Genomic DNA, 15,403 nt, shown 5'->3' on the forward strand with positions numbered 1-15,403 from the left:
CAGTATGAAAGGACGTTGCCAAAAAGATGTCGGAATCAGCAGCGAGAGGCATGCTTCCTTGGAAAGGGAGAACTTCAAAGGCAGCCCCTCTCCTGCAATGATGCTTTCTTTGGCTTCTTCCCACCTCACCTCTGAAAGGGATCTGACCAAGGCTCTCAGAAGACCCTACCATTATGACATCAAGGTAGAAAAATGTGAGTGACAGGTACACCAATTGCAAGCTGTCTTGGGGAAGAGAAAGGATGTACTCTCTGGTCCCACCCTCTCTCACACATCACCATCGCTGCTCCTAAGCCCTATTCACCAGACATTTTAATTCCTCATGTGATAAGGACAGTGAGGACAAACACACTCGTTCCGTCTCCTCCATTACTGTCCCTGTTCCTTTCTATGTATTGGAAGCTGAATTTCTGCAGCGGGGAGCCTGTGTGGCTCATATAGGCTTCCTGAGGGTGGCGTTGTGGTCAAAACCACTGAGCCTCTTGGGCTTGCCAATCTGAAGGTCAGCGGTTCGAATCCCCGCAATGGAATGAGCTCCCATTGCTCTGTCCCAGCTCCTGCCAACCTAGCAGTTCAAAAGCACACCAGTGCAAGTAGATAAATAGGTACCGCTGCGGCGGGAAGGTAAACAGCATTTCTTTGTGCTCTGGTTTCCATCACGGTGTTCCGTTGTGCCAGAAGCGGTTTAGTCATGCTGGCCACATGACCCAAAAAGCTGTCTGTGGACAAACGTCAGCTTCCTTGGCCTAAAAGCAATATAAGCGCCGCAACCTCATAACTGCTGTTGACTGGACTTAACTGTCCAGGGGTCCTTTTGCCCTTTTTTTTTTTAACTATTATCAAATCAGAAACAAGCACATTGTCTCTAGTACGATATAATGCTATGTCAAATATTCTAAAAGAGATCTCACTGTTCTGAACTGCCAGGCACCACAAAGTAGCAGGGGGCGGCAGAAATAAAGGGCCTGTGATAGCTGACATGGCCAGCAATGTCAGGACTACAGTTCTGGCAGTAATCCTGAAATTGACAGGGATCCTGGCAGAATGACCTTGCCCTGATTGCTTGGCGCAGGAAAGATTCACAGTAGCTATCTCAGTGCAAATCACTCTGCGCACCACAGTAGCTACAATACATGATGAATACACGCTGTGATCCTGCATCCACTTAAAAGGGCGTAAGCATCTTCAAACTCAGTGAGACTTACATCTGAGTCTTACATAGGATCGCCATACAGGTGACCTAGACAGGTGCAAAATATATTTTTAAGGCACTGATCACCCTTCAGTGCAAATAAGATGGTGTTAGACGGACATGTGGTTAGAAAATTGTAGGAAGTTGTGATCGAACCCATATGTCAAATCTGCAAGGGGCTAAATGTCATTGAGACAAAAAGATAAAGACAGAAGCCTATTGCAAGAAGAAGCAGTACTAGTAAAGGTGAGATGAAACTGCATGAAGCATGAGACTCATTAGACAAGACACAGTTCTGGCAAGGGCAGCCTTAGAGCTGAAGGTTATTTTCAAAGGGTGAGTGTAGATCTGATACAAATGGAGAGGTTCGGGGAACCATTACGTCACCTGGGAAAGCAACTCATATTGATCCTATGTAAATGTGATGATTGAGAAACAGATCGGGTTATTGCCTGAGGATCTGAGAAGATTGAGACAGAGAGCAAATCACACAAACACACACAATGAAACTGTAGAAATCAGGGGTGTGAACAGGCACCCCCCTCAATCTGTGGCTGTGCTGCCTCGGGGACCACCTGCCCCACATCAGATCTGCCCCCAGGTTGGCAGAAGGTTGGCAGAAGCTGGGACAGAGCAACGGGAGCTCCGTCCATTGTGCAGATTCAAATTGCAGCATAGCTCAGCCGCTCGGAACGTTGCGTGTGCCCTCCGCCCAGGGACATGGCAAGCCACCCATTGGGCGGGGCAAACTGGGGCAGGGCGCTGCATCGAGCCTCATCACCGCCCCCCCCAGCTGTAGGGTGGCTGAGGGAGAGACGGCAGGTGGGTGCAAGCCCCACACTGCCATTTTGGGCAGCGTGGAGCCTGCAGGTGCCCAAGCCACCACACCATATAACCCATAGCCATTTTGTCACTCCCTTCAGGGATGACACCCGGGGCTTCCCGCACCCACCGCACCCCCCTTCCTACGCCACTGGTGCCAGGGGAAAACCCATCCTCTATAACCAGGCCTTTGACCTTTATCTCATCATCATCATCAAACCTTTATTGGCATCACATACAAACATTCAGAATAAATAGGCCAGTGCGATCTCGCCGCCATTTCAACAGTACAGTCATTTGCCAAAGGGAAGAAGAGGAGAGCAATCTATTTCATTTCTGTAGGTCTCCAGCAAGGGCAGGATCCTGTAGCTTACTTTGGCAACAAGTGGCCATTTGGGTTGTGCAGAACAGTATTTCCCATCTTCCTCCTGCCCATCTCCAAGCCCAATATTTATACAGTAGTAACAGGAATTTAATGAAATATTTGTAACTGGTGGACATCCGACTACACAGGTGTCTGTGTCTTAGAAGGAAACATTCCACATATTAAAAGTTTATGAAGGGACATTTATCTGTGGCCTTTTAGAAGGGGGGAGGATGTTTAATGTATTTCTTTTCCCCTTGGTTTTAGTGTATGCTTTGGGTTGCCTTAGGCAAGATAAATAATAAATAATGAAGAAGAAGAAGAAGAAGAAGAAGAAGAAGAAGAAGAAGAAGAAGAATTTGATATCCTGCTTTATCACTACCCTAAGGAGTCTCAAAGTGGCTAACAATCTCCTTTCCCTTCCTCCCCCACAACAAACACTCTGCAAGGTGAGTGAGGCTGAGAGACTTCAGAGAAGTGTGACTAGCCCAAGGTCACCCAGCAGCTGCATGTGGAGGAGCAGGGACGCGAACCTGGTTCACCAGATTACGAGTCTACCGCTCTTAACCACTACACCACACTGACTCTCATGGCTCACATGGGAGCATGTCTCAGTTTTAACTTGTGGAATGTTGGTAGGTATAGTCATATAGACTATGTGTGCTCAGACCTCAGAACCTTCTTCAGGAGTAGAATAGAATAGCACTGAGCAAAATCAGTCCCTGTGATTTTCTCGAGGCCGGACAGCGCTGGCATAACTACTAGAAGGCAGGCTTGATGTAAAAAACTTAGAATTCTGGGAAGAAGGGATGGGAAATCTATGGCCTGCCATATGTTGTTGGACTACAATTTCTATTATCCACAGCGAGCATGAACAAGGGAATGGATGGAAAGAGCAGCGCAGCTTGGATAGGAAGTCTTTTAGATTTTATGGCATAGGCTTATGCAGAAAGAGGAAGGTGGGAAAGCCCACCACACCAACAGCCTTCAATTATATTAAAGGAAAGAGATAGGATTGAATCGGTGCACCCCTCCCAATGGTTGCCCATTCATTTTGTGGTTCCCATTCATCTTTTCTCTTGCTACCCCTCGCTACCTACACTAGCAGTACGGAATCTGTGCATGTCACATCAACTGATTTGCATCCAAAAAAAGAGAGATGCAGATGGATTTAATGTATAATACCAGCATGTAGCATGTAATGAGATTCTCTAAAAGTCTGCACATTTTTCATTTTCTGTGCAAAGCAACTCTGATGAGAAGTCAGGTGGTGATCTGGCAAAAGATTATTACGTAGCAAGCATGGCCTCTGGGCAGCTGTAGTGCCTTGGTAAAAGCTGAATACACATACACACCAAAGTGACAGAAAGAGATCCAGTAATATTGAAGACATAACATCATCCTCCTAATTCAGCTTTATATTGAAACCCCTAATTTTCTATTCCTCACCTTATGAGAGAGCTAAGGTCTACAGCTTTCACCTTTTCAAAATTCACTGGCGTGATTGGCTGTGTGCTCCTGATCTTTTGACTAGCTGCCAAGGGTGGAAGAACGGAAGGTACAAGTCAGTCAAACTACAAAGGGAATGAAAAGGTCAATACAGTCAATACATTGTTGTCTTTCTCAGAATGAGTAAACACCTTATAAAGCTATTTCTGTGACAGGGATTGCAAGCAGTAGGGACAGGAGCACAACATTCACGGCCTCCCGCAGAAGAAATAACTCTTATGCTGTAGTGAGAAATTGTTTCCTTTTTGTGGAATAACTTTGACTACCCACCATTTTATCACTGACAAATAGAATCTTAATTATTAAATTAAAGGATCGTTCCATTTATTAGGCTGCAGTGTTAAACACACTAGATAGGAGAGAAGCTCCACTGAGCACAGTGAGATTTACTTCCAAGTAAAAATTCATAGCACTGTGCTGTAAGAAACTGACTTATTTAGAAATGTAACTGACCCTCTGATACAATTATGATAACTGACCATAATTCTGAAGCCATGGGTAGCATTCAGCTAAGATATACTCAGAAAAGGTCCTGCGAAATCAATGAACTTGACTTAATTAGGTCCTTTCATTTAAATGAATGAACTCTGAGTAAAATTTAGTTGAATATTTCAGCAACATCTGGAAGATGTCATGTTAAGGATGGCTGCTCTAAAACCATTTTCATTCTTTAGGAAGAAGTTGTACTTTGGAAGTTGAACAGAATCCATTTTGGAAATCTGTTCGACTTCCAAAACATTTGGAAACCAAAGCGTGTCTTCTGATTGGCTGCAGGAAGCTCCTACATTCAAGGATAAATATGGAAACAATGGAAGTGGAGGAGGGGCGGTCAATGGATAAAGTAATTTATGGTCTATGTTAAAATGTGTAAAAGTTGTTTTTGTGAAAAATCAAAAAAGATTGTTTTTTTAAAAAGGAAAAAGGGACCATGAGAGGTATGCTGATCACCAAACTGACTATGCCAAATTTTTAACTCAAGGTTGGAACTGTTTATTCTAGCAATGGGTAAATCTTGTCCATTTCAGTTTCTCTTGGTTTTTCATTTTTCTAATCTGAAGTTCAGTTTCCACATCAGTCATAGCATTGCTTACAGCAGATTCTCTTGCTTAATTCAATGACTGTGTGATAAAAAGAGTCTCATCCATGATCTAATTAATTGCATACCATGAAATATTACCATTAAGCAACTATGTCTAACGCCCAGGCTAATACATTTAAAGACAGGAGACAGTACGCCTCTGAATATCAGTTGATGTTGCACTCATGTCCTCCTTGTGTGGTTGGCCAATGTGGGAACAGGATGTGTCACAGATCAGAGGCCTGTTATAGGACCAAATATGAGGTGGGCAAACTTCTATTCCATTCAGCACATCTAGGCTCTGCAACTGATGCTGAGCTTGATAGATGCTTGGCCTGATCCAGCAGGGCTTTTCTTATGTTTCTATGTTCTAGACAAAAAGCAAAGTGTATGCTATACATATTTATATATTTTGAACACATGGAGGGATGCAGGTGGCAATGTGGTCTAAACCACTGAGCCTCTTGGGCTTGCTGATGGGAAGGTCAGCGGTTCAAATCTGCGTGACAGAGTGAGCTCCCAATGCTCTGTCCCAGCTTCTGCCAACCTAGCAGTTCGAAAGCATGCTGGTGCAAGTAGATAAATATGTACCGTTGTGACAGGAAGGTAAATGGCGTTTCTCTGCATTCTAGTTTCTATCACAGTGTTCCATCACGCCAGTAGCAGTTTAGTCATGCTGGCCACATGACCCGGAAAGCTGTCTGTGAACAAATGCCGGCTCCCTCGGCCTGAAAGTGATAGATGGATAGATAAAACTTTATTCCCATTAGCCAATGGCCATAGCAACAGTAAAACATTGCAGTATACTCAGAAAAGGAAATTTGATAGAAGAGCACAATTTAAAGTCCTGAATCAGCAGTCAGTTAGTGGCCTTTCTTCTGATTGCCCCAGCTATGAACCTAGCAACATTTGCTGTTATCTGCTCATTTTGATCTCATAGAAGAAAGGACATTGTGGCAGTGGTTGAGCGCCCTGGGATGGTTAGTATGAGTGGGGTGATGATCTCGTTCCTCAGATCTTTGTACAGAGTACAAGACAGGAGAACGTGTGCCGCTGTTTCAGTACTACCATCTCCACAGGGGCAAAGACGTTTCTCAGGCGGGATCTTTTGGAATCGACCCTCAAGTACTGCAGATGGCAAAACATCCAGTCTTGCAAGTGTAAAAGCATGTCTGTATTTTGGGATAATAGGTTTGTGCAGATATAAGGCCAGAGAATCAAAATGGAGAGGTGGAAAAATGAACATACCAAAGGCAGAATTTCCTTATAGTAGCCAGGTTGTTCTGATGCTCGATATGGCCTGAAAGTGAGATGAGCGCCGAAACCCCATAGTCACCTTTGACTGGACTTAACCATCCAGGGGTCCTTTGCCTTTTTACCATATATATGAGACACATATTTTGGGAACTGGGTGAATTTTTAATTTTCTTGTATCTATCCTTGCCTTAAGAGTCTATTATACATTGATATTGTTGTTACAGAGAGAGCTGGTCAGTAATTCACACACTTCAAAGCTGGAGTTAAAACTCTTTATTAGAAAAACACAATTTTCACAGACTTGGCTGGGTTTCAGGCCTAATGAGCACAGCAGCTCATGCCCTGTAGGTCCTACTTCATGAAATTGGTTGTCGAGACTAAAAGTCCCTGACTGCCCACCAGTCCATGACAATTATTTAAGCTCCTTTTTGTCTTCTTAAAGACATCTTGACTCCAGTTGTCTTAACTAAAATACATTTTAAAAAATAATAATACAGATTCTCTTTTAAGGTTCCAAGTGTCAGGTGTTGCCCGGGTCCCACTGCGATCGATCTTCAACCTTTGAAGAGCTGCCCGTGTCTCACTAAGCAAACAAGCATTGCTCCCGGGGCTAAGCCTTTGCAGCTGCTGTTCATTCCCATTTTCTGTATGTGCCAACCCAGACTGCCCACCCACCTTTCCTCCTGCTGTCTCTGGTACCTGCACTGGCTTTATGAATATCCATGCATGTCACATCAGCTGATCAGGATCCAAAAAGATGTGGATGAATAGCTGCCCTCCCCAACAGAGCTTGGCAAAAGCCGTTGGAGCTGTAGCATGGTGTCTGCAGGTGCCTCTTGCTAGGCTCGCTGCCAAGCAATCACTCAAAGGTACAATAAGTAATCACAAAATCATATGGCCTGGTTAGGTGCAGATAATATTTTGTGCTGGAGTGAAGTCTTTACGTACAAAATGTACTGGGTGACAAGAAGTGGCCAATGAGAAAAACAAAATGAATGCCCTGCAGGTCTTCCACAAAACAACACTGGCTTGAGACAGGATCCTCATAAACACTCAACTCCAGAGTGGGTAGTTCTAGAAAAAAAGAGAGGTCTAACCTCATCTCAAGAGCTTAGGGGGCTAGAAATACATTTCAAAAAGGAGACAAGCAAGATTAAAAATAAAGGCAGACCTCACCATCATTTGATAATAGATTTTCTAGGTGAACGCTTGTAGAATATTAAGAAAACTGAGGGCTGCTAAGTCTCAAGTTGTACTTTTGTAGACAGGGATTTGCAACACCACATGAGAAAGTGTGTACAGTGGAACCTCAGGTTACATACCGTCCTCCTTGCGCTTCAGGTAACGAGCTCCGCTAACCCGGCAGTAGATGCTCCTGGTTTTGAACTTTGCCCCGTGATGTGAGTGGAAGTCACACGCCAGCGGCACAGCAGCAGCGGGAGGCCCCATTAGCGAAAGTGCGCCTCATGTTAAGAATGGTTTCAGGTTAAGAACGGATCTCCACAACAAATTAAGTTCGTAACCGGAGGTACCACTGTAAATAAGAATACAGTGGTACCTCAGGTTACAGATGCTTCAGGTTACAGACTCTGCTAACCCAGAAATAGTACCTCAGGTTAAGAACTTTGCTTCAGGATGAGAACAGAAATCACGTGGTGGCGGCGGGAGGCCCCATTAGCTAAAGTGGTACCTCAGATTAAGAACAGTTTCAGGTTAAGAACAGACCTCCAGAGCAAATTAAGTTCTAAAAGCGAGGTACCACTGTAACCGGTTAAGTATATGTTTTTGGTCCTGATAGGCATGGATGGGAACTGTTTGGGGATGCTGATTCTGACAGGATAGAATCCACTCTACGTGGGGCTACCTTTGAAGGTGACTTGGAAACTACAACTAATCCAGAATGCGGCAGCTAGACTGGTGACTGGGGGCGGCTGCCGAGACCATATAACACTGGTCTTGAAAGACCTACATTGGCTCCCAGTACGTTTCCGAGCACAATTCAAAGTGTTGGTGCTGACCTTTAAAGCCCTAAATGGCCTCGGTCCAGTATACCTGAAGGAGCGTCTCCACCCCCATCATTCTGCCCGGACGCTGAGGTCCAGCGCCGAGGGCCTTCTGGCGGTTCCCTCACTGCGAGAAGCAAAGCTACAGGGAACCAGGCAGAGGGCCTTCTCGCCCGCCCTGTGGAATGCCCTCCCATCAGATGTCAAAGCGATAAACAACTGCCTGACATTCAGAAGACATCTTAAGGCATCCCTGTTCAGGGAAGTTTTTAACGTGTGATATTTTACTGTATTTTTGGTTTCTATGGAAGCCGCCCAGAGTGGGGAGGCCCAGCCAGATGGGCGGGGTATAAATAATAAATTATTGTTGTTGTTGTTGTTGTTGTTGTTGTTGTTGTTGTTGTTGCAATCTGTGGATTGGGGCATGTTATTCTGTTGCAGGTTCATTCTGATATCACTTTATGATGTATTGGATGCAAAAACTCCATGTATGAAAAGTTACATGAGAATTGGCCTGCTAGGAAATGTGCCATCCATGGCTTCCATATTCTTCCACGCTGGGCCAGCCGGAAATGGTCCGGTATTTGGACCACCCTGTGGTGATATCATGATATATAATGCCAGGTATATTGAAGGCCTCCCCCAGAATGGGCCAAGAGGTGATCCCAGGGATCAGGAAGCCTCAGGGGGAAGGAGATGGTCACTGATGACTTCACAACTGTCCCCTAGGATGTCTTTCATCCAGGACACCACAGTATCATCCAACCACAGCTACAGTCAATGGCCTCAGATGAGGCAAATACTGGGCACAGCACACAGACTACCCCTTTTCCCAGACCGGAGTCTCATGAGTAGTATCTGCCCACATAGAGGCCAGACAAATACTCGCTCAGCACACCACAGTCTCATTCACATATTCTCCATCACAGAGACCTGGCCTGTTGCAAGCACTAAGGGCATTTGTGAGGGGTAGAAGCGAGGAACAAAGCATTTCTGAACAGTCTGTTTATTGGCCGTTCGTTCTGATCTGTCTGCGGTTGTCAGAGGAGGAATGGTGGAGACCACCTCCCCATCCTGACCCTTCCAGGGAGAAGGAAGACAGTATAGATTTACAACAGAGGTTTGAGGGAGGTAGCAGTTCAGAGGCAGATGAGGGGGGAAAGCTAGGAAATCATGGGAGAGCCAGAACAACACCTGGCTGACATGTTATCATTAGAAAGCATTCCAGACCCTCCATCTCCCAGAACCGGCGAGCCTTAAAAGTAGGAGAGCAAAGAGCTCAAAGACAGAGGGCACCTGTAGAGGAGATGATGAGAATGACGAATGAGGAAGTGGGAGAGACAGGAGGTGGAGATTCATTTGGGACAACGCCATTATCCAAGAGGATGGATTCTATAGCCTCTCTCTGTAAAGACTGAAATATAAAAAGGACAGTAACAAACTTTTCCTTGTCTTTCATACTTTCCTGGGCAACCAGCCAGGAGCCACTGACAGCACCTTGACAGCGCTTAACATTGTGTCAAAGCAAGTGTTATCTCACTCTTTCCACTGCATCTCCCACTGCACTTTCCTTATCACAAAAAGTCCAGTCTTTTCAAGAAGGGGGTTCGTCATGCAAGGCCTCCCATTTAGCTATAACCATGCAAGCTGAATTGGTCAGCCTGTGGTCAAATCCCATCTGAAAGTAATGGAAGTGCCCACAAAGATGGCAAACTCAGAGAGTGGAACTTTAAGCAATTCCTGCCCTGTGTTGCTCTCCTCCTACCTTGCAGAGCGTCTAAATGTGACTTATCGCGTAATGTCAGACTTGGTAGAAATTAATAAAATGCCGGAAATGTTCCAGCTGATAACATTTTGGACACTTCCCTTCATAACTGAGTGAAAAGGGAGAGATCAAGATAATGTGCAAAGGCTATTTTAGTGGAAAATGCCAAGGACCGTTGGCCATTGTGAAATTGAATTGATCACCTGGAAGATAAAGTTAAGGTAGGAAATATCTTGTGGGGAGAAAGTAGAAACCAAGTGACTCTTTCCAGAGTAGATAATGTGTGAGGAGGGGGAAAAACAAGTATCACTGAGCATCTCATAATGCAAGTTATGTGCTGTGCCTCAAGCCTTTAAAATATATGTGTACTCTATACAATTCTGGCTCTAACAGAACTGTTTGCCTGCTTTTAAATGTTAAAAGCCAGGTTTCGAAAGCTATCAGTCAATTATAAATTAGAACTCTTAACATCAGCTTTCAGCCATTAAGGTTTATGCTTCAGCTGGAAGAGGCCAAGTTGGCAAATTTTAATAGAATGGCATCAATACAGTCCTATTTTAAAAGTGCTTGAGATACTCTATTGATTGCAGCTGTGCTTATTTAGAACAATAAAAAATAATAATTCCAAGAAAGCACACCCCCAAACAGCACTTGTTAATATAACAGTGTCAGGGATCTCTGGGTATAAAGTTTGTTTATTTCTCCTGGTTCTGGAAACTTCATTGCTTGAGTAGACAAGAAGATGATGAACTGTGCATTAACTATGAAAAATGGGTTCTTGTGATTTCGGGCACTACAGGGCTTTTCCTCTCCAAATGTGCTCTCTTGTTTTTCACAGCTACTGTCATTCTGTCCATTTGGCTGGATTTATACAAAATGCTTACAGTTCAGCTCACATAGCAGTGACTAAGGTTGTGACCCTATCTGTAAACTTCCTGGCTGGGAGTTAGTCCCATTGAACATAAATGTAGTCCATGTAAAGGCAAAGGATGAGGCTGGTGTGGATGCGACCCTCAAGACTATTCAATTTCTGGTCATGAATTTGTGCAAAAATAATGATTGTAAGCATTTCATTAGATGATGTGTCCATACCCCCAACATTTCTCTTCCCTAAACAGGGCTGCCTTCAGATGTCTTCTAAAAGTCAAATAGTTGTTTATTTCCTTGACACCTGATGGGAGGGTATTCCACAGGGTGGAAGCCACTACCAAGAAGGCCCTCTGCCTGGTTCCCTGTAACCTCACTTCTCACAGTGAAGGAACCACCAGAAGGCCTTCAAAGCTGGACCTCAGTATCCGGGCTGAACAATGAAGGTTCGCTCCTTCAGGTATACCGGGCCGAGGCTGTTTAGGGCTTTAAAGGTCAGCACCAACAATTTGAACTGTGCTCGGAAACATATTGGGAGCCAATGTAGGTCTTTCAGGATCACTGTTATAACGTCTCTGTGGTCATTCCCAGCCACCAATCTAGCTGCCGCATTCTGGATTAGTTGTAGTTTCTGGGTCACCTTCAAAGGTTCCCCCACAAAGAGCACATTGCAGTACTCCAAGCTGGAGATAACCAGATCATGCACCACTCTGGCAAGACAGTCCACAGGCAGGGAGGGTCTCAGCCTATATACCGGATGAAGCTGGTAGACAGCTGCCCTAGACACAGAATTAACCTGTGCCTCCATGGACAGCTGTGATTCCAAAATGACTCCCAGGCTGCGCACTTGGTCCTTCTATCCCTTTCAGGACCAGGGAGTCCTCCACACCAGCCCACCCCCTGTCCCCCCTCCAAAAACAGTACTTCTGTCTTTTCAGGATTCAACCTCAATCTCTTAGCCGCCATCCATCCATAGCAAGGTATCTGTCTCTGGCAGCAAAATAGCTTTGGCCAGCTCTGTCAAGGAGGGGGTTGCTTTCCCGAGTCCTCCCTTCAAGCTACTAATCAATCACACACATTTGCCTGTAAGCAGTCCATTCATAAATTGCCAGTGATATCATTGTCCATTGATTGAAGGTTATCATACCATATCATATCTATATTTTTCTAGTTCCTCAATATCAAACTCTTGGTCACCATTAGAGCATGAAAAATCCATTTCCGTTGTCCCATTGATAATTTTCATAATCTAGGGGTATAGTTCAATAAAATATTCTCCGCTGAAAGATTTGACTTTTTCTGCACATAGTTACACTGTGGAGCACTTTCTCTCACAACTTGTTAAGTAAAGAATACTGTACAAACATGTGTTTCAGAAAGGCATTATCCTTGTCCCATCTCCAACACTGAGCTGTCTTAGCTAACCCATTTTTATACAACCGTAAAGGAGTTCAATAAACTCTAAATATTATTTTCTGTTGTATTAGTCTTAGTTTTAAATGTAATGACACCTTAGGTATTGAAGCTAATACATTTTCCCACTGTCTGGGAAATAATGAAAGTTCCAATTCTTTACTCCAATCATCTCTTACAGTCTGCATGTTGAACTTGTGTATTGTTAATCGATATCTATAAAAAGTAATTGCTGGCTTTTTATTTTTGAATGAGTTGTCCAATTGCTCCAATTTCTCAGGTATCTCGGAAGCTGAAAGGGCTAACAGCCCAAACACACTTTTTGGAGATGTTGTAATTGAAGATATTGCCATTGGGGTGCATCTGATATTTTTGCCTTAAAATAACAAAAGTATAAAATTCATCTTCCCCATCTATCAGTTGGTCCAATATCAATACACCTGCTTCCACCCAATTTTTCCATATCTCCATCTTTTTTGTAATTCTTGGTGTGGGGTTTCCCCACAGAGTAAGTTTAGCATGTGAGAATGGATCAGATTTGTTTTTATTAGACAATATATTCCATATTATTCTAAGTCAGGCATGTCCAAAGTCTGTTTTAGGGGCCTAATCTGGCCCCCTGGCCAGTTTTATCTGGAGCCTGTGGCAGTTTATTTATTGGGGTCAAATCCTTTAAAAAACTCAACAACTTTGGGGAAAATTCTCACAGTAAAAAAAGGTCAGCCCTCACACATGTTCACTTCGTCAAATCTGGCCCTCTTTGAAAAAAGTTTGGGCACCCCTTTTCTAAGTGAATTAATTATTTCCAGAGTCACTGAGATTTCAAATATTTCGATCCTACTATTGTCCAACCAACCAAAGGTGCTATGTACATATATTCTAGGGTTGCCCACGTCAGATAATTAGGGCCAACAATGGGATTCCAATATTTAGTACTTGACTAAATACGTAAGCATAGTGATATAATTCCAAATTTGGTATTCCAAAACTGCCTTCTTTAATTTGTAGCTGCCTTCTCTTCAAGGGTATTCTTGGTGTTAAAGGTAAAGGTAAAGGGACCCCTGACCATTAGGTCCAGTCGTGACCGACTCTGGGGTTGCAGCGCACATCTCGCTTTACTGGCCGAGGGAGCCGGCATACAGCTTCCGGGTCATGTGGCCAGCATGACTAAGCCGCTTCTGGTGAACCAGAGCCGGAAATGCCGGAAATGCCGTTTACCTTCCCGCTGGAGTGGTACCTATTTATCTACTTGCACTTTGATGTGCTTTCGAACTGCTAGGTTGGCAGGAGCTGGGACCGAGCAACGGGAGCTCACCCTGTCGCGGGGATTTGAACCGCCGAGCTTCTGATCAGTAAGTCCTAGGCTCTGTGGGTTAAGCCATAGTGCCACCCACGTCCCTATTCTTGGTGCTGCTGAGCCCCAAATGCATTTCCTAAACAATTAGTTTGATCCAGATATAAAAACTGGAAGTCCTCTCAGGATATGAATGAATCTGGGAATAATATTCATTTTGAGAAAGCGTGTTCTCACTAAAGGAGAGCACGTGTTGCGGATGGGGCCTAGCAAGACACCCCGTAGTTGCCAGGCAGGATAAGATAGAGGGGCCTGGCAAGGATTGGCTGTTTGAGTTGCTGGGATAAAATTGATATTGCCAATTTGGGAGTGGGAACAGGTTATTTAAACAAGGTTCACAGCAAGCTGCTTTCTCTTTTGTTGTGGGCACCGGGTCACCCGCCCTCCCTCCCTTTTGGGCTTGTGCTTTGACCTTGCTATGCCTGTCATGGGGTCATCCGCCTTGGTGCAGGGGCCTGGTAGGAATTTTTCCATTTGGCTGATTAGTGTGTGCCATTTGGTTTTTGCCTACTGCGTAGCAAATCGTCACAACTTGTAAGGTTGGCGGTTAGGCATTGGTTTAAATTGGTTGGTGGAGGGGTATGGATTGGCTGTGCCTGGCCCTCAAATGCTGCTGCTGCACGGGAATTCCGTTAAAGGAATTCAGGGGCTTACCATCCTTTCGTCCAAATCCCTGGAATCGGGCGCGAGCCGCGTAAGCCCCTGGGAGCATGCGGGGAGAAGCTGAGGGTCTGTGCCGCAGCTCCAGTTATCCCTGATCTTGTTCCTCCACACTGGCTTTCACTGGAATCCGGGAGTCAGTGCTGTCCCCCAAGACTCCACCTCAGCATATAAGGCTCCACGGAGGCCTCAGAACATTGCTGCTGCCACTCTGCCGTGCGTTTGTGGGGAGGGCTCTTCCCCCTGCAGGCCCACTCTCCACCAGGCCAGGGGGCGGGGCCCACGCTCACCACCGACGCAGCCTCGGGGACACTGGTGCTGCTGCAGCGGTTGTTGGAAGTGTTTTTATATGTTTTAAACTGTTTTTATTTTTTTTGCTTTGTTGTACCACCATAAGCGGTGGTTTTTATCCATGTACTTTTATTTTGTTTTGATTTATTGTGGGTTGGGGTGGGGTGGTTGGGGAGTGGGGTGGGGATTGGTTTTGTTTTTATGTAATTGTTTTTCTTTGTTTGCTTTTATATTCTGTAAATGGAGGCAAGTATGAGGCTTGGGATTCCTACTGTGGAGGGGCGAGGGAGGTATGGCGGTGGGGGCAGATGTCATAGGCGAAGGGGATCGAGATACGGATATGCTCGTACCCCTTCCAATCTGCGCCCCATCCCGAGAGACGAGGGTAGGGTGAGCAAGGATTACTCACCTCCGTCACTGGTGTTGTGCAATGCCAGGTCTATAGGCAACAAAACCGCCACCCTGCAAGATTTCTTCACCTCGCAGGGGGTTGACCTGGCATGTGTGACTGAGACCTGGGTGCGCGAAGGGGATACTGTTACCCTACGAGTGATGGCGCCCCCGGGTTTCTCCGTCCTTCACCAGTCGCGGACTGTGGGCCGGGGGGGAGGGGTGGCGTTATTAATCCGGGAAGATTGTTCTTTCAGGGCTCTACCATCGCCATCGATCCCCGGCATTGAATGTGTTGGCCTAGTGTGGGGCTCCGAGGTGAGCTTGGCTGTCTGGCTGGTGTACCGGCCACCTAGCGCACCAGCAGCCACCCTGTCAGGCCTGCTGGAGGCGGTGGCCGGCTGGGCCTTGGAGTTCCCTAACCTATTGGTATTGGGG

Source organism: Podarcis cretensis, assembly GCF_951804945.1.
Source record: "Podarcis cretensis genome assembly, chromosome: 10".
Lineage (NCBI taxonomy): Eukaryota > Metazoa > Chordata > Lepidosauria > Squamata > Lacertidae > Podarcis > Podarcis cretensis.